Source organism: Bos indicus, chromosome 23 (assembly GCF_029378745.1).
Source record: "Bos indicus isolate NIAB-ARS_2022 breed Sahiwal x Tharparkar chromosome 23, NIAB-ARS_B.indTharparkar_mat_pri_1.0, whole genome shotgun sequence".
Lineage (NCBI taxonomy): Eukaryota > Metazoa > Chordata > Mammalia > Artiodactyla > Bovidae > Bos > Bos indicus.
In genome coordinates, this window is record NC_091782.1 from 45,205,512 (window position 1) to 45,229,880 (window position 24,369).

General features: G+C 47.5%; 1 protein-coding gene across 2 annotated transcripts in view; it reads left to right on the forward strand.

The window, feature by feature from the left end:
• GFOD1 (Gfo/Idh/MocA-like oxidoreductase domain containing 1) overlaps nt 1-24,369 on the forward strand; it is a 103,700-nt gene that overhangs the window by 70,225 nt on the left and 9,106 nt on the right. The window contains exon 1 of one of the 2 annotated variants that reach the window (XM_070778376.1): nt 15,321-20,930. The exons of the other annotated variant lie outside the window; for it this stretch is intronic. The gene's annotated coding sequence lies outside the window, so the exon portion shown is untranslated. Of the gene's footprint in view, nt 1-15,320; nt 20,931-24,369 lie in introns of those variants that run through there. 2 annotated transcript variants of the gene reach the window in all.

A 24,369-nucleotide genomic window follows, 5' to 3' on the forward strand; every position in this document is an offset into this window, starting at 1 on the left:
ATAAGCATCTTTACTGTGGCCAGCAAACAGTAGGTGCTCAATAAAGGATGCTTAAAATCATTTGGAGAATTTCTAGTGAACTGCCTAGAACAGGGACCGATGCTGCTCCTCAGCTTGGTTTGCATGTTGAGGAGTTTCATAGGTGTGTCCGTCTGTGGTCATGAAAAACGTACTAAACATGTAAATGCTGTTCCCCAGGCTCCCGAGTTCTAAATCCACTTCTGCACGTTTGAAGCAGGCAGGCAATGGTGACACCCTAGGATGACCTTCCTGCGTTGCCCTCTGCCCGCCTTTACTCACCCTAGGGTCAGCAGCCGGCACATTTAGTCCCAGAGTCAAATTTTTCTAGAATAAATGAACCCCAAGTTTGGCCTGGAATTGTCCCACCGCACCCGCCCCCCCACCACCCCATGCCCAGATCCCAAGGGATAACGCAAGCCGGAGAGGGCCTGCCCAGGGAAGGTCCCACCACACCCCCACACCCCCACCCCCCCATGCCCAGATCCCGGGGATAACGCAAGCCGGAGAGGGCCTGCCCAGGGAAGGTCCCACCACACCCCCACACCCCCACCCCCCCATGCCCAGATCCCGGGGATAACGCAAGCCGGAGAGGGCCTGCCCAGGGAAGGTCCCACCACACCCCCACACCCCCACCCCCCCATGCCCAGATCCCAAGGGATAACGCAAGCCGGAGAGGGCCTGCCCAGGGAAGGTCCCCAGTTTCCCCTGCTTGTGACTGTGGCCTTGCTCAGCTGGGAGTGGCGCTGGCTGGTATTTACACCCAGAAGTTTCTTTTGGGGGAGCACAGCCTAGGGACCTCAGGATGGCTCCCCGCCATGGTGGTGGCTTCTGGGTTCTTTGTCGCTCATTCATGAGTGAAGACCGGCAGCCGGGCACTTTCCACGACTTATCTTTATTTGCTCCTCGGGGTATTACTGCCTGCATTTTACTGACGAGGAAGCTAAACTCCTGGGAGGCTGACGCTCTTATCTGAGTTTGCACAGCCACTAAAGGGCAGGCCTGGCATCTGCCCAATGCCTAAGCCCGTCAAGCCTGTAACACCGCTTGCAATCTGAATTTCTGGATAACTCCTGAATCTCTTCTATTACAGGGAAGGAAAAACAAAATTCTTCTATCAGAGGCCAGGCCATGATATATGAGTTTTATCAAGTGATTTATAGGCTCCTTATCACATGCCCCGTGCATCTTGGCAGAGGGCCATGCCCAAGGCCACGGCTGTGCCAACTGCTGGTGAGTCCCTATCGAATCTCTCCTGACCCTCCTTCTGGAGCTTAGGCCCCCACCTCCATCCAAAGGATATTGAAAGGGTTATTTTTTTTTTTCCTTTTCAAACAAAAATCCTAATTTTATCTAGTCCTCTTAAAATTTGTGATGCACTTAAAATTCAAAGAGAACAAAAGCCAATACTCTGAGAAGCCACCCTCCCATTTCCTGCCCACAGGCCCCCAGTGTTACTGGTCAGGGTTCCCTTCCAGAGATATTTTACATAAACACAAGCAAATATATATAGTTATCTATGTCTTTCTATACAGATGATATTATACCAGGCATATTTTTCTGCATCTTGTCCTTTTTCTATAACTTTCCATATCCTGCATGAAGAGCTGTCTCATTTTTATGTGAAATATAAAATTTACATAAAAATTGTGAAAAAGATCATGTTTAATGATAAAGTAAGTCTTTTAAAAATAGGCTACATGTTTATCAGTTAGCCAGCTAGCAAAATACCTATATATTATTCCTTTAAGAAACTGGCCAAGGAAATTCATGTACTATTTTGTAGAGTCCAAATTAATTGAATAAGTAATGATGCCCACAACACGAAAAAGTTGTTTTGAATCAATCTTTTTTAAAAAATTTGAAATTCAAGCAGCACAACTTGGTGCTTATTATTAAAAAGAAATGCTTCAGTAAGTTTTAGTGTCATTAGATTCCAGAGAAACAAGAGCGGGAGAAGATGGTGTTTGGGGGAGCCCCATTCTCCACCTGGATGGAGAGCTGTGATGCAGCTGTGTTCCCGCAGGGCTGCACAGGACTGGCCCATGGGGGCCTTTCCACAAGGATGCTGAGCCTTCCACTCTCCTTCCACAAGGACTATGGGCACAGAAAGCCCGTGTTGCTTCTTTTCTTGACTGAAAAGCTCTCTGACTTCTGTTCCTATTGGTGGCTCAGACGGTAAGAATCTACTTGCAATGTGGGAGACCTAGGTTCGATCCTTGGGTCAGGAAGATCCCCTGGAGAAGGAAATGGCAACCCACTCCAGTATTCTGGCCTGGAGAATCCCATGGACAGAGGAGCCTGGCAGGCTACAGTCCACGGGATCACAAAGAGTCAGACACGACTGAGTGACGAACACGCTCACCATTTTATCTACTCACCCCCTCCCCAGTATGAAATGAGTCAATTATCTGAGAGAACCTGGGGCAAAGTGCACTGATCAATGTCCACGCAAACATTAATAGCTCATAGAAGTACTGAATCAGAGAAACCTTTTGCTGATGGAGAGGGTGATTGCAGCTTCTACTTACTGTGTGCAGTGCCTGGGTAACAGGGTGCTTAATGTTTTAAAACCATCAAAACAGAACCACACGGCAGTACATGGGATGAGGGGTGGTGACTGGCACATTGAACCTCTGCTAGGACAGTGGGCAGTGAGGTCTGGGCTGGAGGTGAGGATGGAACACAGGGTTGAAACTGTTTTGTGTTTTTGACAAGCACTTCTTGCCCCTAGAATCCTTTTCTCTTGCTCAGCTTGGACATGAGGCTGAAGCCCCATCCCTCATTTTGTGGATGAGGAAGGAAATGCACAGGGGCTGGGCTGGGGTCTGGGAACAGGATCCACATGAAGTCTCCACCCACTCCTGTCCCCCACCTCGTACCCACAGACACTGACTACTCACCCCTGACAGCAAGGTGTGTGTGGAAGGGGACGCTGCCTGTGAAAGCCATCGGGCAGAGCAGCAGAAGGTGTTCGGTGAGAAGGGCTTTGTGGGGCTGGCACACTGGTGGGGGAGTGTGTGATAGCCCCCAAGAGTGGCTTCTGCCAGGTGAATGATGCTTCTGCTGGCTCTGGGTGGCAGGCGACAGCCCCGTGTCCCCCAAGGAGTACGAGGCTCCTCTGCAGTCTGGCTGGGGCCACTGCAAGTCAGGTCTCCAGACAGTGGCCCTGGAACTGCTGATTCTCTCCAGCACAAACACAATGCAAGTTTGTTTGTCTGAGCTTAAAAATGGGAATTGGGGTGAGATGGAGGCTCCCTGGACATCAACATAATGACCTTTTCGGGCCTGGGAATAAAAGGAGGACAGAGGTCCATAAACACAAAGCTCTTGTTTGAAAAAATTAAGGGATAATTGCGCAAACTCACTACCCTAAGGTAACTGATAAGAGTAGAGGCTTATAAACTGCTGTTTGATGGAAATGGGGCATGAAAAAAATCTAAAGGAGACGTCAGCTGCACAGATAGGGCAGAGATAACTAAGGAGGGAATAGTTCATGACTTTATTCTTGCATATTATTGTTTATTGTTATATTTGTTATTTATTATCATTCTGCCCTATGAGTGCTTTAACTTCACAGAGACCATTCTTCAGGCTTTAAGCCTTTGAAGAGGCTGAGTGGCTCTTGTTTTAGACACAGTTCTTTCCCTGCCCCTCACCTATATGACTCGGCTTAATACAGTTCTTCCCTCTCTTCTCTCACTCACTCACCCCCAACAGAAATTGACCTGCTTTCAAAAGTCACTCACCTGTTCAATGAGCTAACAGGACAGTTCACAAGTTCTACTCAGAAGCCCCTTGATGACTATTGAACCTTAATACACCTAAAGGAAAGAAAAATTCTGTTATTTCCTTTTCCAGCCTGGCAGGAATGCATGATTGGAGACTTCTCTGAGCCCCATCCCGCTATCTTCCTGTCTCTAGCACCAAGCAGGACTTAGCCACCCTTCCTTGTTGCAGAGTGATCGGTCTTAACAGAAGGTCCCCACCATCACCACTTGCCAGTTTTGTTGTTGTTCAGTCACTAAGGTGTGTCCAGCTCTTTGTGACCTTATGGACTGCAGCACGCCAGGCTTCCCTGTTCTTCACTATTTCCTGGTTTTGCTCAAACTCATGTCCATTGAGTCAGTGATGCCATCCAACCATCTCCATTCTCTGTCTCCTTCTCCTGTCCTCAGTCTTTCCCAGCATCAGGGTCTTTTCCAGTGAGTCAGCTCTTTGCATCAGGTGGCCAAAGTATTGGAGCTTCAGCTTTCAACATCTGTCCTTCTAATGAATATCCAGGGTTGATTTCCTTTAGGGTTGACTGGTCTGATCTCCTTGCAGTCCAAGTTTTAAAGACCATTTAAAGATAGTTCCATGCACTCCAAGGGGGCATTTTTAGCTTGCTGATGTCATCCACAGTTAGTTAGGACCAGAATCCTGTGGGAGTGAGTGCCTGGGTGGGTCCTCTCCTGCCGGGCCTCTCTGGAGATGCTGGCACGGGCCTGAGATGAGAATGTCAGGCTCACCGTGGGCCCACGCCTCCACCCCCACCCGTGAAGCGGCTGCAGCTGTTGCTAAGCAACCAGTTTATCTGCGCTGTCCTGGTCAGCAGATACAGAAGCAACTCCTGCTAGAGAGTTCCAGCTGGGAGACACCCAGGCGCTGGAACGTGAACTCTGCTAATGCCTACCACCTCTGACCCTCCCCTCTGTGCTGAGAGCCCCTCCTTCCTGGAGGTATGAGTTTGCCTTTGGAGACTGGAAAAAAAAAATGATCTAGATCATTGATGTGCTAATAGATTCAGCTTAAACTCAGAAGTTTAAAGTGATTTATACCTAAAGTTTATATCTTCATGTGTCTTCAAAACCCTTAAGAGGCAATTGATTGTATTACTCTGCATCAGAGAGTTCAGAAAATTGTGTTTATTCTCTAAGATCAAGAAGGTGCCACGCACGACTCTGCCCACCCCAGCTGGTGGCACCAGCTTGAAGTATCCGTAGCCCCCAGTTCACTCATGGTTCTCTGGACCTCTGTGGATCTTTAAGGGCTTCTTCAGGTCAGGTCCAGATTCTTCAGATTCAAACGTTTATGAGGATCAGGTACTAAAAAGTATCTACAGCGAGCCACTTCTATGCCAAGGAGAAGCCAAAGTATTGATAAGATGGCTTCTGCCTTTAAAGAACTTTTTTTTCCTTTTTCAAACTTTAGACTTCTTATTTTGTATCGGGGTTAGGTGATTAATAATGTAGTGGTTGTTTCAGGTGAACAGCAAAGGGACTCAGCCATGCATATGCGTATATCCATTCTCCCCAAGCCCCGCTCCCATCCGGGCTGCCACATAATACTGAGCAGAGTTCCATGTGCTATCCGGCAGGTCCTTATTGGTTTTCCATTTTGAATATAGCAGAGAACTTCTAATCACGGGTTGAGGAGGGACTATACAGAATGCTCTAGAACAAAAGTTCCCCAACGTTCTCCATTCATGGTGCCCTTAATGTCTCAGTAATTTTTTTCATGGTGCTCCTGGATCTGGCAATTCCATTTAGTAAGTCCAAATAATAAGACAGATTTGTCCCAGATACTTGAAAAAATAGCACCTAAATTGAAGGAATAAAAATATTTGCACTTCATTCTTAAATGATCAGATTCAGTTACACTGGGATCCGAGTGCATCAAACCACAGAAGCAGCTAGAACACTGCACCCTCATTTCCCAGCCTGCCCTGAGTTTTGCCTGATATTTCTGATTGTTTGTTTGGTTTTTATCACCGCGACTGCTGAAAGCCAAGCTTCACAGAGGTGGGAAGCTGTCGAAAGGCAGATAGTGTAATTCAGGATTGAAACTGTGAACCTTCTGAGGAGTAGCTCCCGCAGCGTCCAGCAGATGTCAAGTACCGTTACTGTGTTTTCCTCAAAAATTAAAAATACACTGCCGTTCCCCAGCAAGTTCAGTCTGGGACCACTGGATACCTTGGGTGCCGAGACATTCAGGCTGGGAACTATGGTTCTAAAGCACAGACACTAGTCGTGGAAACTATAAGACCAGGCAGAGCCTGGGCACCTCCTCCCATTGCTTCCTCAGGAAAGCCCTCAGTAAGTGTTCTTGGGTTAAATGAATAATTACATGAGAATCCATGACGACAACTGGATTCCTCTGCAGTCGTGTTTTACTGCCTATGAAGTTGGCTTTAGAATTATAATGTACTTTTGTTTTTCCTTTTTTTTCAGTTTATGAATTTTTTAATGTATTTATTTTAATTGAAGGATCATTGCTTTACACTATTATGCTGGTTTCTGCCATGCATCAACATGAATCAGCCATAGGTAGACATATGTCCCCTGCCTCTTGAAACTCCCTCCCGCTTCCCACCCCATCCCACCCTCTAGGTTGTCAGAGAGCCCAGTTTGAGTTCCCCGCGTCACGCAGCCAGTTCCCGCTGGGTCTTTAATATGTGGTAGTGTGCGTGTTTCTGTGCTACTCTCTCCCCTCCCCCGCCCCCACCTGCCCAGGCCCACGAGTCTGCTCTCTGGGTCTGTATCTCCTCTGCTGCCTGAGAACAGGTTCATCCGTACCATCTTTCTAAATTCCCGGTATGTGCGCTGCTTCTGCTGCTGCTGCTGCTAAGTCGCTTCAGTCGTGTCCGACTCTGTGCGACCCCATAGACAGCAGCCCACCAGGCTCCCCCGTCCCTGCGATTCTCAAGGCAAGAACACTGGAGTGGGTTGCCATTTCCTTCTCCAAAGCATGAAAGTGAAAAGTGAAAGTGAAGTTGCTCAGTCGTGTTGGACTCTTAGTGACCCCATGGACTGCAGCCCACCAGGCTCCTCCGTCCATGGGATTTTCCAGGCAAGAGTGCTGGAGTGGGGTGCCATTGCCCTCTCCGTGTATATGCACTAATATATGATATTTGTTTTTCACCTTCTGACTGACTTCACTCTGTATGTTAGGCTCTAGGTTCATCCACCTCATTAGCACTGACTCAACTGCATTCCTTCTTATGGCTGAGTAATATTCCATTGTATGTATGTACCACAGCTTCTTTATCCATTCATCTGTCGATGGACATCTAAGTTGCTTCCATGTCCTAGCTATTGTAGACAGTGCTGCAGTGAACACTGGGGTACACATGTCTTCTTCTGTTATACAGGGTATATGCCCTGTAAGTAATGGGATTGTTGGGTCATATGGTAGCTTTATTCCTAGTTTTTAAGGAATCTCCATACTGTCTTCCACAGTGGCTATATCAATTTACATTCCCACTAACAATGCAAGAGGGTTCCCTTTTCTCTGCATCCTCTCCCAGCATTTATTGTTTGTAGATTTTTTGGTGATGGCCTTTCTGACAGGTGTGAGGTGATATCTCATGCAATGTACTTTTTCAAGATGAGTCACAGGCACGAGGAGGGAACCAGAATATGGTTTGAATCCTGGCTTTACCACTTACTGGGGTGTGAATTTGGGCATCGACTCTTGAGGGTTTGGCTTTGTGGTTTGTGACATGGTGATGACGGTGACTCTCCAGGGCGTTGGGAGGAACTGACGAGCGCAGCTTCGCCTCACCAGGTGCTTTGTACCTCGTAATCCTTTCAATCAGTACGTGTAGTTGTTTCTATAGTCCTTCTTCCTGGGGTGGACAAGCAGACTTCAGTGTGATCAAGCATGACAAGCTTTTCTCAGGGTGAGGGGGGTGAGACTTGACTTGGAGGAGGGAAGGGAACAACCCACAGCTGTCTGCTCTCTAGGGGTCTTAACGACACCCTGCCCCACTGTGGAAAAGAGCGAACCAAGCCTGGGTCTCTGTCCCTGTTCTCTGTCTGCATCTGGCACATCTTTAGGGCTTCTGCTGTGTCTCAGCATCTGGGCATCCCCCCGCAGTCCGGTACAAGGCTGCTGAGTGGTCAGGTGTTCAGGAGCCCCAGGCCAGGCTTATTCCAGCTCTGTGCCCTGCAGAACCCTCTCTGGGGGTCAGTGAGAGTCCCTTCCACTCAGGAGCATCCACAGGATTATGGAGAGCCTTCAGAGCCTTTATCACCTGTACCCTTGCCTCCTTCAGGGTCTCACAGTGGAAGAGAGAGTATTAAGACTTGACTCAGCCCACTCTTTTTTCTGTAAAGTGAGGTTGTTTCCACCTGACATCACCAGGCAGCCCACGAAACTTCTAGCTTCTCAGGCTTTCAACTAGCATTGCTCAGGCAGACACAGACCCAGACGCACCCAGCTGGAAGTTGCTGCCAACTAGGCTTTTGCCTTTAAAAGAGTCTGCATTGTTTACAAGTTGTTGCCAAAACAAAACAACAAGACCTCCAAAGCTCTAAGACTCACCCTAGCCAGTACCTGGGCCTTTCAGCCACGGTTGGCTAAACCTGCTGAAACCTTCATAGGCTCAGTGCAGGGGGTTGTCGACTGGTCCAGAGATGAAAAATCGAACACTATCTCTTTAAGAGAAAAGGCTGGGGCAGGGAGGATGTGGCTGGCATCTGGGTTGCTCCAGGGTGGCCTGGATCTCTGTGCCCAATTAAGGGCGTTGTAAACTTTCCCCTGCCACCCTCACCCTCTCCAAGTCTTGCCCATTTCTAAGGTTCTGAGCTCTGTGGACAAGACCCTCATCCTAGTGATGATGGGAGCACAGATGCGTCCAAATATCAGCAGCAACCAAGGGTGAGGGGCGGTTCTCAGGAAAGAGGGGTTCTGATCCGCAGCCTAGATCACCGCTGAGCTTCAGTTATTTACAGGAGCAGCTGCTAAGGTGCTCAGCTGAATGTCTCACACTGGTTTTGCCTTTCCGTTTGCCTGTCCTTGCCTCCCTGGGCCTCACACATAGCCAGTAATGCCAGGGGTGTGCCCAGTGTCAAGTGAATCAGCACCCCAGCTGGTGCCTGTCAGCTCTGCCCTTTGTTTTCATTCACGAGAGCGCCCAGCATCCAGCCCCAGGATTCCAGGCAGAGAACGATGCAGCAGATTTGTTTTTTCAGGGGACACTTTTCTACTGCATCTCAGCAGTAACTTCATTCTTGAATTAGGTTTATTTCTTCCTGAAGACTTTCCTAAGTACTATTCATTTCCTATTCTCATCAGTCCTACCAAACTGGAAGGGCCAGATGATTGTTGTTGTTCAGTCACCAAGTCGTGTCCGACTCTTTATGACCCCATGGACTGCAGCACGCCAGGCCTCCCCTTCCCTCACCATCTCCCAAAGTTTGCCCAAGTTCATGGCCATTGAATTGGTGATGCCGTCCAACCATCTCATCATCTGTCACCCTCTTCTCCTTCTGCCTTCAACGGGGCCAGATATCTGCCCCATTTCAAGATGGTTTGCACATGGCATCAGGAACAAAGCCAGACTTAGGACCCATTTTGACTTCAAGTCTTGGCACCTTACGCACCCGCTTTGCTGCCCTGTACTTATCTCCCTGCCCACCCCATCTCTTTCAATTTTTGTTGCTTTCAGAGCTGACATGGGCAGCTTTTATCTGGATGCGTTATTAAATTCAGCTGACATTTATGAGCACTTTTCATGTGTCAGGATAGTACCTATCTGTCATTTCACGCTTAAGGCAGCCTTGTGAAGAAGGCGTGATTATTCCAATTTCATAATAAGGGAACTGAGCTCACTCAGTGTCAGATGGCTTGGGTCACACCGTTCCAAATGCCAGAATCTGAACTTCAGTCTGCATCCCCTGACCCCCATTCCACTTCCTCGCTCCAATAAATCACGTGGGATCTTGGGCTGCTTTATTTATAGATTCTCAGTGCTTCCTCTGCGCTGAAATCAATCTCAGAAAGAAGTCCAGAAAGCTTGTAAACCTGTTGTACTAGAGAAGCATGTTAACTGCCAACCACAGAAACTGCCTGGCTGATTTTATCAGAATGGAATTTTTCAAAAGGACATTAATGCATCACAGAAATGTTCAGGAGCCCGGGGAGACAGCCTTGGAAAACAAGAACAAAGACAGACTTTGGCAGCTGGAGTCGGTCCAGATGACACAGAGGAACCCCGCCAATGTGGATGGGCCTGGTTGCTTGCATTGATGCTGGTCCTGGGCTGCAGGGGCCATCATTGGCGTCACTGTCACTGCTTTGGAAGTTGAGGTTGCTATCCCTCCTGCTGGCCTGGACTCTCCACACTTCAGCTTCTTTGGGTCCCAGGCCCAGGTAGTATCCCTGGCTGGCCAAACCCAAGTGTGCCTGTGCTTTTGCTGCAAAGGCTGCTGGGAAACAACCCCCGGCTTGGCTTCCATAATGGGAAGATGCTCTGCTTCCTGCCAAGACGCCCAAAGTGGGAAATTTCCACGTGGAGCAGGCTGATGTGGGTGCATGACAGCCCCTGAACATCACAAATCTGTACCACTCCGCCCTAAACACACACAAACACCCTAGTTCATTCTAGATTACTTCTCTGTTTCTAATCCTCACTACCCTCCCCACCCCTTGTCACAGACTTGGTCTGAGACCTGGAAGAGTGCTTTGGGAAGTGGTTTGTTAATGATTATGCTGACCTGCTGGTTCTCAGCCCTGGCTCTGGATTGCCTTCTGGCTGTGGGAGGGGTTTCTTATCCTTGGTCCCAAGAGTAGAAACAGGAGCTCTTGAATTAAAGATGGTCCCACAGCTGACTTGTTCCCTCTGCTTCTGGCCGAAGGGTGAGATCCATTGTTTCAGGGTATTGAGCTGCTTTCCTTTCCTGGGCAGCTTTCTGGCTATATTTATTGTTTATTTCTGGAGGTGTTTATTCCTCCAAGGATCTGTGTTCCTGGGCTTCACAGCATGGCGGGAGTGTGGCCCCACAGTGGTTTGGCTGCTGCCTCTGTGTTTCTCAGGGCTGAAGTGTGTGGCAAGGCCCAGTGCTGCCCGGTCCCTCTGCCAAGATGTCAGGTGCTGCGTGCAGAAGGCTGGGGCCCTTTCCTTTGTTCAGTGTGGGAACCCAGTCACCACGTGGCCTGTTCCCTCAGCCTGTCTCCTCCTGATCATATTCCTTCAGTTGCTCTGCGAGTTCACTGCTGTCGACTAAAAAAAAAATAAATGTCCAACTGGAGAGTTGTGAGTTAAGCTTTGTTTGGGGCAAAATGAGGACTGCAGCCTGGGAGGCAGCATCTCAGAGGGCTCCGAGAGCCTGCTCCAAAGTGGCAGTGGGGGAAAGTCAATATATAAGGTTTTGGAGAAGGGGGAGTTCAATACCATGAAGCACTCATTTTACAAAAGGGTTTCTGTTAGTCATGAGGGTCTGATGTCACCATGAAGGGATTTAGTGCTTCTCTAGATATGAGGAGATGCAAGGATTGAGATCATACATCCAACTCTCTGAAGACCTGTGCTATCAGATTCCCTGGAGCACTAGCTCCTCCCTCCACCCTGAACTCCCTCAGGGCTTGTCGAAGGTCAACAGCTGTAGCAGCTGTTCAATCTCCGTAGAGGCAGATGGCAAATGCCTTTGTTGTTCAGTCCTTGGCAATGCTCTTGGTAAGTGCCATTTTGTAGTTGACACTGCCCAGGTGTATCTACCTGTCCAGGATGACAGTGGCTGTGGTCCTCCCAGGCGGGACCTCCAGCCCGCCCCCTCCAAGCAGTAACTGGCTTCTGCCATCCCCCCATTGCCTTTCCTGATGGCTTCTCAGCTCTGTGCTGGGCTCTAGCTGGGCCCAGAGGGCTTGGGCTTCTTTTCTCAACCCACCTGGTGCTCTGAAGTTCAGTCCTATAAAGCTGCTCCCACCCTCCCATTAGTAGCAATTCCCGACATGGAAAATAGAAGACATAGAGCCTTGGGATCACAGAACTGAATTTGCAGGCAGACCTGCCGTCTTTCTATGGTCTTGGGCAATCCCTTTTAGCCTCGGTCCTCTATTCTGGACAAATGGGGATAATGATGCCCGTGTGATGCTTAACTGAGCTGACGGGAAGCCTGAGCACCTGGTGGGTTCATAACTGTTACAGCTCTCCTTCCCTTCCTTGTGCTTTTTCCAGCCCCCCAGAGGCCAAGTCTGCCACCTTCCTGGCACTGTTCCTATTACCGCTGTCTACAGGGAGCCCTGAATTGAGGACACAATCTCCGTGGTAATGAGCAGACTAATAATAGATTGTAAAAAGCCTAGAGTAGCTCACCAAGTCCTATTTGATGAGTAAAAACTACCACAAGAGCATAAAAGCAAAGGGAGGTCTGGAAGGAATGTTGGCACGTGTCTGAAGCCCTTTGCTTGGAAAATACTTGAGAATCTTTCTCTACTTGGGTCTTTCTCGGGCTCGCAGGCAAATGAAGGACCTGGGATGGGGTCATTTGAGTATGACCTTTGCCCTGATCCGGGTGGACCTAATCTCATCACAGGAGTCCTTTAAGGACAGAGTTCCCTCTAGCTGGTGGCAGAAGGGGAAGCCAGAGAGATTCCAAGCGTGGGAAGAATTTCCTTCCACGTGATACTGTTTCTGGCCTGAAGATGGTGCCTCTAGAGGCTGCAAGGAAAGCAGCAGCGACCTCAGGCATGCAGCCCCAAGGAACTGAATTTGGCAGACAATCTGAGCTGGGAAGCCTGTTCTTTCCAGGAGCAGCCTTGTGAAACCCTAAGTAGAGACCCAGCTGCGCCCGCCTGGACTTCTGATCTAGAAAACTGTGAGACAGCAAGTGGGTGCTGCTTTCAGCTGCCACGTGTGTGGCCGTTTTTAGGGCAGCAGTAGAAAGCTAACAGAGCCACGCTGCGGGGACTGGTAGGGACTGTGGTCTATTGCACGTGCACGACCGCTGTTCACTCCAACCGCTTGTTGGTGTGCAGGAGACTCTGGGGGAAGAAATCCAGTGTTTCTGGATCTTTCTATCTTTAAAATAGTGTGAAGTATACTGTTTTTTTAAAGTAAAAAAAATCTGCTGGGTGAATATACCTATGATCCCTTCACTAAAGCATAACTCCTCTTAGATGGAAAGTGTTTGCTACTTTTTTTTTCTTTGAGAAGTTGCCTAGTTTAAAGTCTTGTCTTCCATTCATATACATATTACATATACAGTGAGGACAGTATTTCTCTGTAGTGTTGACTTGCTGTCAACAATTAGGGACTCAGGTTTTGTCGGGGACTCCGGGGGAGGTGGCTTTGGGAGCTAACAGGTATGTCCCACGCTTTTGGGTGTGTGGAGAGAACTCCCGCTATAATTAGGAGGAAGTACAGATTTCTTTATTTCTCTGCAGCTATCCAGATCGCCATTCTAAGCCCCATCTTTAGGGACGAAGGTAGGAAGTAGAATGATAGTGAATCTGGTCATCTCACCCAACCTGATCACTTATATTTTCTTTTAAGTACCTTGGTCTCTTTACACGAGTCTGGTGGCCCAGGAGTTCAGCACTCTGCCCTTTGCCCGCCACTAACTGCAGAATGTGACTGCTTCTATGGTGAAAGTGAGGCTTAGGTAACTGGCTGTTCCCTGGATCCAGATGGTGCCTCTGACTCCTGGCTTGTCCACGTGTGTGGTGGTGGTAGTGGTACAGGCCACGCCCCAGGGTAATAACCACTGACGTGCGGTACGTGTCATTTGGCTCTTTAGGACCAACACAGCAGGACCCACGGTCCTGGCCGTTTCCCTTTGTCCCCAAGTCCTGACCATTGCAGCCACTGCATCCAGCCCCAGACCTCTGTCCCCCCAGGGACCCTCTTACCACCTCCCTGCCCCCCTCACTTGGGTGTCTGCATGTGCCACCTCTAGGCAGGGAGGTTGGGAAACTTGCCTCTAGCCTAGAAGGTCTCTGGCTCCCACCTATCTACCTGCTGTTTCTAAACCTCTCCTCTTGGTCCCCTTGGGCTAGAAGTGGTGAGCTTTTCTTTTCTCTCCTGGGGATGTCCAGGCTGGAAGGAGCTAGAAGGAGCTGGCTAGAAACTTCCCAAGATTATCTCCTCAACCTGTATTAGCCATAGTATTGGTGTACATGTTCATGCTCAGTCCTGACTGAGGCTGAACTGATTGTGTCTGACTCTTTGTGACTCCATGGACTATACAGTCCATGGAATTCTCCAGTTCAGAATACTGGAGCAGATAGCCATTCCCTTCTCCAGGGGATCTTCCCAACCCAGGGATCAAACCCACATCTCCCACACTGCAGGCGGATTCTTTACCATGTGAGCCACCAGGGAAGCCCAAGAATACTGGAGTGGGTAGCCTAGTCCCTTCTCCAGTGGATCTTCCTGACTCAGGGATCAAACAGGGGTCTTCTGCATTGCAGGCGGATTCTTCACCAGCTGAGCTACCAGGAACCAATAAGGAAACCCCCAATTAGAAGTGTGTCAGGAGCGCTCTCCCTGTTGTGGGTATTATAGGAGCTATAATTAGAATATACCATTGTATGTGAAACCATCTGAGAAAATCTAACCCCTGACGGGTTCCTGTGCAAGAGGAAGACTGACGACAAGCCAGAGTACTGGGGGAAAGTCCATAAGAGGTTGGTGGAATGTGGGCTGGTCTGCAAGGGAAGGTTTTGTACAGAACAGCACTTGAACATCTAATTCAGTTCAGTATCAAGTCCCATCCATATTAACCCACACTGACCTCCTTTCGTTGGCTTCCCCCCACTCTTTCAGAGCCCACTGACAGCATCCTTGACAAAAGGAGCTGAAGACGCATCACCCTGACCCATTTCCATCTCAGGTTTGAAATTAGAAGTTGCTATGGGAGACTTTGAATTGTCACCCAGCTGGGCATTGGGCACCCCTGGCACCCCCACCACTGTTTCCCAGTTTCTGGTGCTCACCACAGCCAGTTGCACTACCTCCTGGGAGCTCCCTCTGTGGTGCCCTGGGCATTGCCCCTCTGTGACAGGCACACTGGGCCAGCCAGAATGGGAGCACGTGTCTGGGGATCAGATCCCAGCTGTCCTCACCATTGAGTTGCGGTGCCGCGGGCAAGTAGCTTCCCCTTGCAGAGGCTCGGTTTTCGCATCCGTGAGGTGGGGACAATGTGCGTTTCTGCCTTGTGGGGTTGTGTCCATGAAAAAAAAAAAGGAAGGGTGTGTAAAATACGTAGCCTCTTCTGGCACAGAGCCAGTGTTCCGTGAATGGTGGTGGTTGCTATTTTAAATTCTGTTGGGAGTATTGAGAATGCATCAGAATTGGGCTGTGAGTTAGGAAGTCGTTTGTCAGGAACTGTCATGGGGATTGAAGATGAAGGATTTAACCTCTCCAAGGGGGTTCTGCTCCCAATTTATACGGAGGAAGGCCCAGAGGGCAGAGTGGGGTTTAGATAGGTCATTTCAGCTGATGTGCATTCTCAGCGGAAAGAAAACGTGTGTGGGGGGTGAGGGGGGTAGAGATATGGCCGTAGGATGGGAATAAGGAAGAAAGGAAGGGACTGAGCTGGACTAAGTGGAGTGTCACAGTCAGAGGGTGAACCTGACCAAAGGCCCGTGTCTCTGGGTACAAGGAACGTAGGATTTCAAGTAGCCCTGTCTGTTCAGATACCTAGTTCGGTTGAAGCCAGAGATTTATCTTGGTCTTTAAAAACTTTTTCCTTCACTATAAACGTTAGCTCTGCTTGATTTCCTTTGAATTAGAGACCCTTTTAAGACTCCACTGACCCTCTTATTCAGAAAATTTAACATCAGGATACACACAATTTTTTGTAAGTAATCTAATTTTTGTGGTTTCTCAGACCCAGGTTAAACATATTTTATATTTTTTTAAACAGTGAAAATCTTGTTTAATTCAAATTGCATCTCAAAAGAATTTTTTTAAAAAACACTCTTGTTTTAGACCATTTTCTAAATGAGACCTGAAGCTGCTGAACAAACAGGTGAACTCTTACCTATGCTTCAGAACCCTGCCCAAATGTCCCCTCTCCAGCAGAGTTTTGTATCATATCCAAGTCAGTTGGGTAGCCCCTCCTTCTGCTCTCATTGTTCATCCCTCTATTAGACCCTATAATCTATTAGATCCCATAATCACTCATTTCCTGGTTGGTTTCTTCTTCTAAACTGTGAGCTCCTTTTCATCTTTTTTACTCTTTTTTTGTGTGTGCCTAACACAGAAATATTGAAGGAAAGGAATGTAAATGAAGAGAATGAGTTCCCCATTGGAAATGCAAGGAAAGCCCTCTCTTATCTTGTGTGAAGGGGAGAGAGAACTAGGAAGCCATATCCTATGGGACTTCTTGTGGGGGCTCTGCCAGCCTGTAGGACCAGCATCCACTCTGTCTTTCAGAAGATTAGGGGCTGTCAACAGAAGTGGAATCACCAGGAAGAACCGGTGGAAAAGGAGCACTGGCCTCAAAGATCATCGAAGATAAGGGAGTGTGTGATTGGAAATGTGCTGGGAGCGAGGGGTGTTTTGAAGTTCCAGGCTGACTGTGCTAAAGAAGGGCTCTAAGTGGCCGGGTGGCAGCGATTCTCTGGGGATCCAGGGATAACCTACCTGATCCAGGGCAGGAGAGCACAGCTGCTCTGTGGACAGAAGAAAGCATGTGTCTTTCCCCAGAAGTGTCAATGGGGAACCCCTTACTCCACTCCTGGGGGCAGGGTCCCTGGGATGGAGTATCAGCTCCCATAAAAACTCTGGTCTCTGGAAAGAGAGACAGGTGGGTTCACAGCCATAGTGTGGAGACCCTGGGCTTGGAGGGTGTGATGGCGCAGCTGCCTGAATTCTACTTTAGGGTCCTTTGGTTGGAAACTCCTTCCCTGTGGCACTGAGTCTTCCCAGGGCATGGATGTTTAGGATCAGTTACACAGCACACCTGGGGGCTTCCCAGGCAGCACTAGTGGTAAAGAATCCACTTTTGGATTCCACGCGAGGCAGGAGACGCAGGAGACTCGGGTTTGGTCCCTGATTCTGGAAGATTCCTTGGAGGAGGGCATGGCATCCCACTCCAGTATTCTTGTCTGGAGAATCCCATGGATAGGGGAGACTGGCCAGTTACAGTCCATAGGGTTGCAAAGAGTTGGCACGACTGAAGCGACTTAGCACACACGCACGCAGCACACTCTCAGCAGAAAAACTCTCCGTCTCCCCACGAAGGACTTCAGGATGGCGGTAAAACTCCCGCAATGATTTCATGTAAAGGCTCCTAACACAGAGCAGGCGCACTGCCTTGCACATGGTACCTTCACCTTCCAGAAATTTACCATCATCTCATTTTCTCCCCAGCTTTAGCTCCGTGACTTGGGTGAGAAGGCATTAATCTCACCACTTTAAGCACTGGGAGCTCTTACTTTATTTGCTGACAGAGGACCTTGAACTTCATAAAGTAAGTTGGTTCCAATCCGAAGGCTTCCAAAAGACCCAACTTAAGATCTTTGTCCTCATGGAAAGGGGCAGATGGTTTTCGTGGAGGTGGGTTAGGAAGACTTTCCCACAACATCCGGGCCGGTTGCTGTGTGTTTTCTGCCACCCACCAGAGTCACGTTGTACCCCCTGACAAATACAGCAAGGTTCTTAGACAGCTGCTTTTGGTGTCATCACAGGGCCCCATGTGGAGCGTGCTGAGCATGGGACCCTGGTATTGCTGGAGGGAACAGCAGGGTGACCACCGACTGCCATCGTCATGAGTGTCAAGAAAGCTCCCGCTGTTCCTTTACATCACTTTGAGCACAAATGTTGTTGTTCAGTCATGTCCGACTCTCTGCGACCTCATGGACTGCAACCCGCCAGGCTTCCCTGTCCTTCACCATCTCCTGGAGCTTGTTCAAACGCATGTCCGTCGAGTCAGTGATGCCATCCAACCATCTCATCCTCTGTGACCCCCTTCTCCTCCTGCCCTCACTCTTTCCCAGCATCAGGGTCTTTTTCAATGAGTTGGCTTATCATATCAGGTGGCCAAAGTATTGAGCTTCAGCTTCAGCATCAGTCCTTCCAGTGAGTATTCAGGGTTGAAACTCTTCCGCTGCTTGGCAAATGTCTGGGGTTTGGCCAAGTACACAGTGGTTTTCCTTGGGCACTCGGGATTGTCCCCAGTCTATTTCACATCGCCTGTTTATTCGGAGTGGAATCAGGTCCATGTGTTTCGAGTCCCTTTGTTTGATTCTCTGCTGCGTGATTTTTTTTTTTATGTTTGTTTTTGTTGTGGTAAAGCTCAATATAAAACATGTTATTTTAACCATATTTAACTGTACAGTTCAGTGGCGCTAAGTACATTCACATTATTGCACAACTCTCCTCATTATTCTCTCTCAAATTTTCCACTTTCTAAACTGAAACTCTGTCTCCAGTAAACATTGAGTCTTCATTCCCTCTCCCCACCCCTGGGGCCTCTGTCTGCTGCATGATTTTCTCTAAGATTGTTTGAGGCTCTAAAGTTTTGGATGTTTTGCTTTAGAAGGACACATCTCACCACAAGACAATAGGAACCCCAAACCTAAAGGAAATGTGTGTGTGTGTGTGTGTGTGGTGCTCTGAGAGACATGTGGATGCAGGGCTGTGGGGCCAGCCCTGCTGTCCTTCTGGTAAAGCTGTGTGCCCAGGAGTGCCAGATCATAGGCTGTCCTATTGAGGTTTACAAAGCGGAGACCAGGCGGGTGATTTTCCCTTTAGGAGTCAGCCATGGCTGCCTTGGCGGTGGGCAGCCTTTGAGGGCAGGCAGCCCTCTGCCTCTCCCTGACCTCCTCAGTTCCTGTCTCCCTGGGAAAATCTACTTACTTTCACAGCAAAGGAAGGTCAGAGCCTTGGGCTTAGGGAGGTGCCTCTACTTATTATTTCCTTTCTAACACGAAATGGGGAAGGCTTTTCTCTCAAGAGCCCACCCCAGCACTTTCTCTGGGAGTGGCAAGAAAGGCGAGGTGCTAAGTCATGAAAATCAGGAAGGCACCAGGGACCTACGGTATTTCTGGAGAACCAGACCCGAAGCCCAGGCTGACAAGGGTGATTTGGAGGGCAGGGACCTGTCTGCTTTCTTTGGGAAAAATTCCTACACACAGTGGCATCTGACACACCAGACTATGGGCTGTGCCACCCCTCTGCATAGATAACGCAGGCTCCCTTCACATGGCTCATGATTCTGGGGGTGAGAGGAATGCTCTGCGCCACATGGATGCACACACAGCACACACACACTACACAAACACACAGAGCGTGTGATGACTGCGAGTCCACGGTTAGAATGCTATTCTTTCAGCCTATGTCCTCGATTCTTGTTAAACTGCTAAGGACATTGGAGTTTCAGGTTCTGGGCATTTTGGAAGGGCAGACTTTGATGGGGAAGAAAAGAAGGCCAAGAAAACCTAAGGACTTTGTGGGGGGTGGGTCCCAGAGTGGACTTTTAAAAAGCCCCACCAAGAAGTAGAGTTGAGGAAAGATTGTGTAAAAGAGAAAAAATAAACTGTGCTTTATAGATATGTGAGGGGTCTGCTAGCTCTGAGTTAGGGGTTCCCTTTAAGTTGGAAGCAATATCTTATGTTTTTAAACAATACATTAATCCAGAAAAGAGCAGATATACGTATACATATAGCTGATGCCCTTTGTATAATAGAAACTAACACAACACTGTAAAGCAACTGTAGTCCAATAAAAAGAGCCCAGTATGTTATAAGGGTTTCCACAGGGCTTCCTGGGTAGCTTGGCTGGTAAAGAATCTGCCTGCAATGCAGGTTCAATCCCTGGGTCAGGATGATTCCCTGGAGAAGGGACTAGGCTACCCACTCCAGTATTCTTGGGCTTCCCTGGTGGCTCAGATGGTAAAGAATCCACCTGCAATGCAGGAGATCAGGGTTCAGTCCCTGGGTCGGAAAGATCCCCTGGAGGAGAGCGTGGCAACCCACTCCAATATTCTTGCCTGGAGAATCACATGGGCAAAAGAGCCTGGTGGGCTACAGTCCATGGGGTCGCAGAGAGTCAGACATGACTAAGCGACTAAGCACAGCACAGGAGTTATCTTATAACTTACGATGGAGATACCTATCCTGCAGAACCCTAGGGGGCCATCCATGAGCTAGGGACGTGGGTACAGTTTTGTGAATTGATCTTATTGAGAGAGTACATAGCCATCACCAGGATCATGAAGTCGGGAAAATGGGCGGGAAGACCTGGCAACAGAGCCTGAGCCTCAGCAGCATCACGAGTTCAGCGTCGGTGGGGCTTCTCCCAGCTCTCTGGGCACAACGGGGGCAGGTCCGAGAGCTCTGGGACCTTGGCTTTGAAGGGCCCTTCTGCCATCACATGAAGTCTTTATGACTCCTTTGGCCCTAAAAAAACCCAATGTTTCTCTGACCATAAAAATACAAACTTAGAAAATGGTAGTGAAGAAAATAAAGATCAGTCTTGATTGTATTAATTAATTAACCACCGTAAACATTTTGACGTATTCTCTTTTTTTTTTTGTCCTTTTAAGAGAGAGTTGAGATCATAGTATGTCTATGAATAGAGCCCTTTCACTTAACATGACCTCATAATCATCTTGCTTGTCACTAAAAAGTCTTTATGAGCATCGCTTTCAATGGTTGCACAATCTTCCATTATGCGGCTGTATTACAGCCTACTTACACATTCTTCTATCGTTGGGCACTTGCATTGTTGTTAGCTTTTCACTTTAATAAATAATGCAGTGAGAGTCATCTTTGGGCAAGAAACTGTGATCGCATTTTAGAAGATTTCTTTATGACAGATTCCTAGAAGTCTCTTCTGATTTTTGAAGATACAGTATTGTGTGCCAAGACGTTGCCAAGACCCATCTGTAAAGTGTGGACATTGAAAAGGACTGTAGGCAGAGACATGGAGCCAGGCAGCAATACTCACTGGTTTCCGGCACACACGTGCATGCTGCTAAAGTGCTGTGGGCATCGTGGAGACCTAAGAAATTAGAATGCCCAACCTTGTTCCTTGAGGAAGCTGCTGTCTCTTGTGGGATCACAATATAGTTAAACAGGCAAAGGAAGAGATGCCTGTGTCTCAGAATCTTGGGAGACCCACGCATGCATTTTTCTGGAAAGGGAGTCAATAGCTTTCATCAGTGTCTTTTCATCTACAGAGCTTCAAAGAATTACCCGTGAGTTGATTGCTTTGGGTATGTGGAGGGGAGTGGATTATTTTTCTCAATTTATGTTTTCTTTTACTATTTTATCTTATCATTCTTGTAGTAGAAAAGTCAGGTCAACTTCTTTTTTCATGTGTCATTAATATGACCGGTAGCTGAGAAGATGGCCATCAGGGATGGTTTTGCAGACCATGAGGTAGGGAGCGGCCACAGCCTGTGCCCAGCAGGTGTGAGGCAGATTTGGGCAACCTTTTGTCACCTGTACCTTTGTGGCCTGCTAATCTGTTTACATAGAAAGCTGCTCCTGCCAGCAGGAGCCCAGTGCCGATAGGATCATATTATCAGAACGCGATGTCACACAAGTGCACAGGACAACCCAGGCTTTCCTTATCCCTCTGCTGGAGCCTCAGTCTTCACCTGGTTGCTCAGACTTCAAGAAGCTTCTTGCTGCTCATTCACAGGCATCAGGACAGCCAGTCCAACTCTGCTAACGTAGAGGAGGCCAGGAGATGGGGCTGGTGTGTGGGCTCCATGCCTTTCACTTGGGGCCAGAATTTGATGTACACTTGGAGACTGACAGCCACCGGTTGTATTTATTTTCTCCCATCTGTGCCGGGCACTTCCATTGCTCCGCTTGCTCTTCCAGTGGGAAAATGAGAGTCCCACGTGCCGATAGCCTTGCCCAGGCATTTCCACCGGACAGACACTCACAGTCGTAGGTCTTCCACGGGACCCTCTTACCTCAGCTGGGGGGCAGTGTTCGTGGATTTTGTCAAGTCAGGTTCCCGTGGTCGAGACAGCCGGGTCTCATGGCACCATCTCCCCTGTGGCCTGTCCCCGTCTGTGGCTGGAGTGCTCCACAGTGGGGGTCGATGTGCGGGACATGACAGCATAGCAGAGACCTCGTAGAAGGCAAGGTGCCTTGTCTCAAGCTCCCCAATCTGGCTTGCTAACAAATCTGTATGATTTTTTAAATTATTAAATTATTACTTTATTTTTTTGAGTCCCACATGACTGTTTCTCCAGGTTCAGCTGAGTTTTTCTTCCCTGACTCTTTATCTTGGAGTAAATCCTCTTCTCCTTTCACTCTCCTAGCCTTTGATCCTTTGTCTTCTCTTGACCCAGAACAGCTTAGTTTCCTAAAGTGCATCCATCTCCCTGGAACTTACGTACCCAGTATAGTCATGGTGCAGACACGCTAAATCACTATAAGCGTAATTCTTACTTGGTCTCAACTCCATTGCCAGAGGTGCCAATACCCCCAGTCTCCAGGGCTGAGTCACCGCCCATGTCTCAGATATAAGGAATATCCGCTCTTCCCATAAGGAACTGGAAAACTAAACAAACACATCTGTGACTGCTGCCAGCCCTCACCCATAATGCAAAATAAACAAGAAAACACACAAAACATAATCCTTTGTTGGTGGTTGTAGGGGAGATAGGTAAAAACTTAGACTTTTGAAGTACGCGATTAAGAAATTCTTCCTCATACTTTATCAGACTTACATTGGCCATGATTTCATCTTTATTCCAGTTCTGTCCAGATAAAAATACTATTCTCTTCGCTACACATATTTTTAATAAAAATTATATTTTACAAATAAAAATATGTAAAACATTTCACATGTAAGATAACTTTTGACAAAGTATATTTGATATGTAAAACCTATATTGTGTACTTTAATAGAACATTTTATATTTAATATTTTAATTTTACAAATAAAACTATATATGAAATGTTACAGATTAATATAAATAAAATATTAAGTAAAACACCTGATATTGGCAAACATTTAAAAATATTTGTAAAATATAGGCTAGTTAAATGTATGAAAATAAATCTTAATATTTAAATCACTGTGATCAGATCAGTTCAGTTGCTTAGTCGTGTCCGACTCTTTGCAACCCCATGAATCGCAGCACGCCAGGCCTCCCTGTCCATCACCGACTCCTGGAGTTCACTGAGACTCACATCCATCGAGTCAGTGATGTCATCCAGCCATCTCATCCTCTGTCATCCCCTTCTCCTCTTGCCCCCAATCCCTCCCAGCATCAGAGTCTTTTCCAATGAGCCAACTCTTCACATGAGGTGGCCAAGTACTGGAGTCTCAGCTTTAGCATCATTCCTTCCAAAGAAATCCCAGGGCTGATCTCCTTCAGAATGGACTGGTTGGATCTCCTTGCAGTCCAAGGGACTCTCAAGAGTCTTCTCCAACACCACAGTTCAAAAGCATCAATTCTTCGGCACTCAGCCTTCTTCACAGTCCAACTCTCACATCCATACATGACCACAGGAAAAACCATAGCCTTGATTAGACGGACCTTTGTTGGCAAAATAATGTCTCTGGCTTTTGAATATGCTATCTAGGTTGGTCATAACTTTCCTACCAAGGAGTAAGCGTCTTTTAATTTCATGGCTGCAATCACCATCTGCAGTGATTTTGGAGCCCAGAAAAATAAAGTCTGACACTGTTTCCACTGTTTCCCCATCTATTTCCCATGAAGTGATGGGACCGCATGCCATGATCTTCGTTTTCTGAATGTTGAGCTTTAAGCCAACTTTTTCACTCTCCACTTTCACTTTCATCAAGAGGCTTTTGAGTTCCTCTTCACTTTCTGCCATAAGGGTGGTGTCATCTGCATATCCGAGGTCATTGATATTTCTCCTGGCAATCTTGACTCCAGCTTGTGTTTCTTCCAGTCCAGCATTTCTCATGATGTACTCTGCGTATAAGTTAAATAAACAGGGTGACAATATACAGCCTTGACGTACTCCTTTTCCTATTTGGAACCAGTCTGTTGTGACAGTTTAATACTAAAGTAATTCGACTTGAACATTTAAAGTAATGCTGAAATATATATCCTGCAACTTTACTATAATCATTGATTAGTTCTAGTAATTTTCTGGTGGAGTCTTTAGGGTTTTCTATGTAGAGGATCATGTCATCTGCAAACAGTGAGAGTTTTACTTCTTCTTTTCCAATCTGGATTCCTTTTATTTCTTTTTCTGCTCTGATTGCTGTGGCCAAAACTTCCAAAACTATGTTGAATTCAGTAATGGTGAAAGTGGGCACCCTTGTCTTGTTCCTGACTTTAGAGGAAATGCTTTCAATTTTTCACCATTGAGGATAATGTTTGCTGTGGGTTTGTCATATATAGCCTTTATTATGTTGAGGTATGTTCCTTCTATTCCTGCTTTCTGGAGAGTTCTTATCATAAATGGATGTTGAATTTTGTCAAAGGCTTTCTCTGCATCTATTGAGATAATCATATGGTTTTTATTTTTCAATTTGTTAATGTGGTGTATTACATTGACTGATTTGCAGATATTGAAGAATCCTTGCATCCCTGGGATAAAGCCCACTTGGTCATGGTATATGATCTTTTTAATGTGTTGTTGGATTCTGATTGCTAGAATTTTGTTAAGGATTTTTGCATCTATGTTCATCAG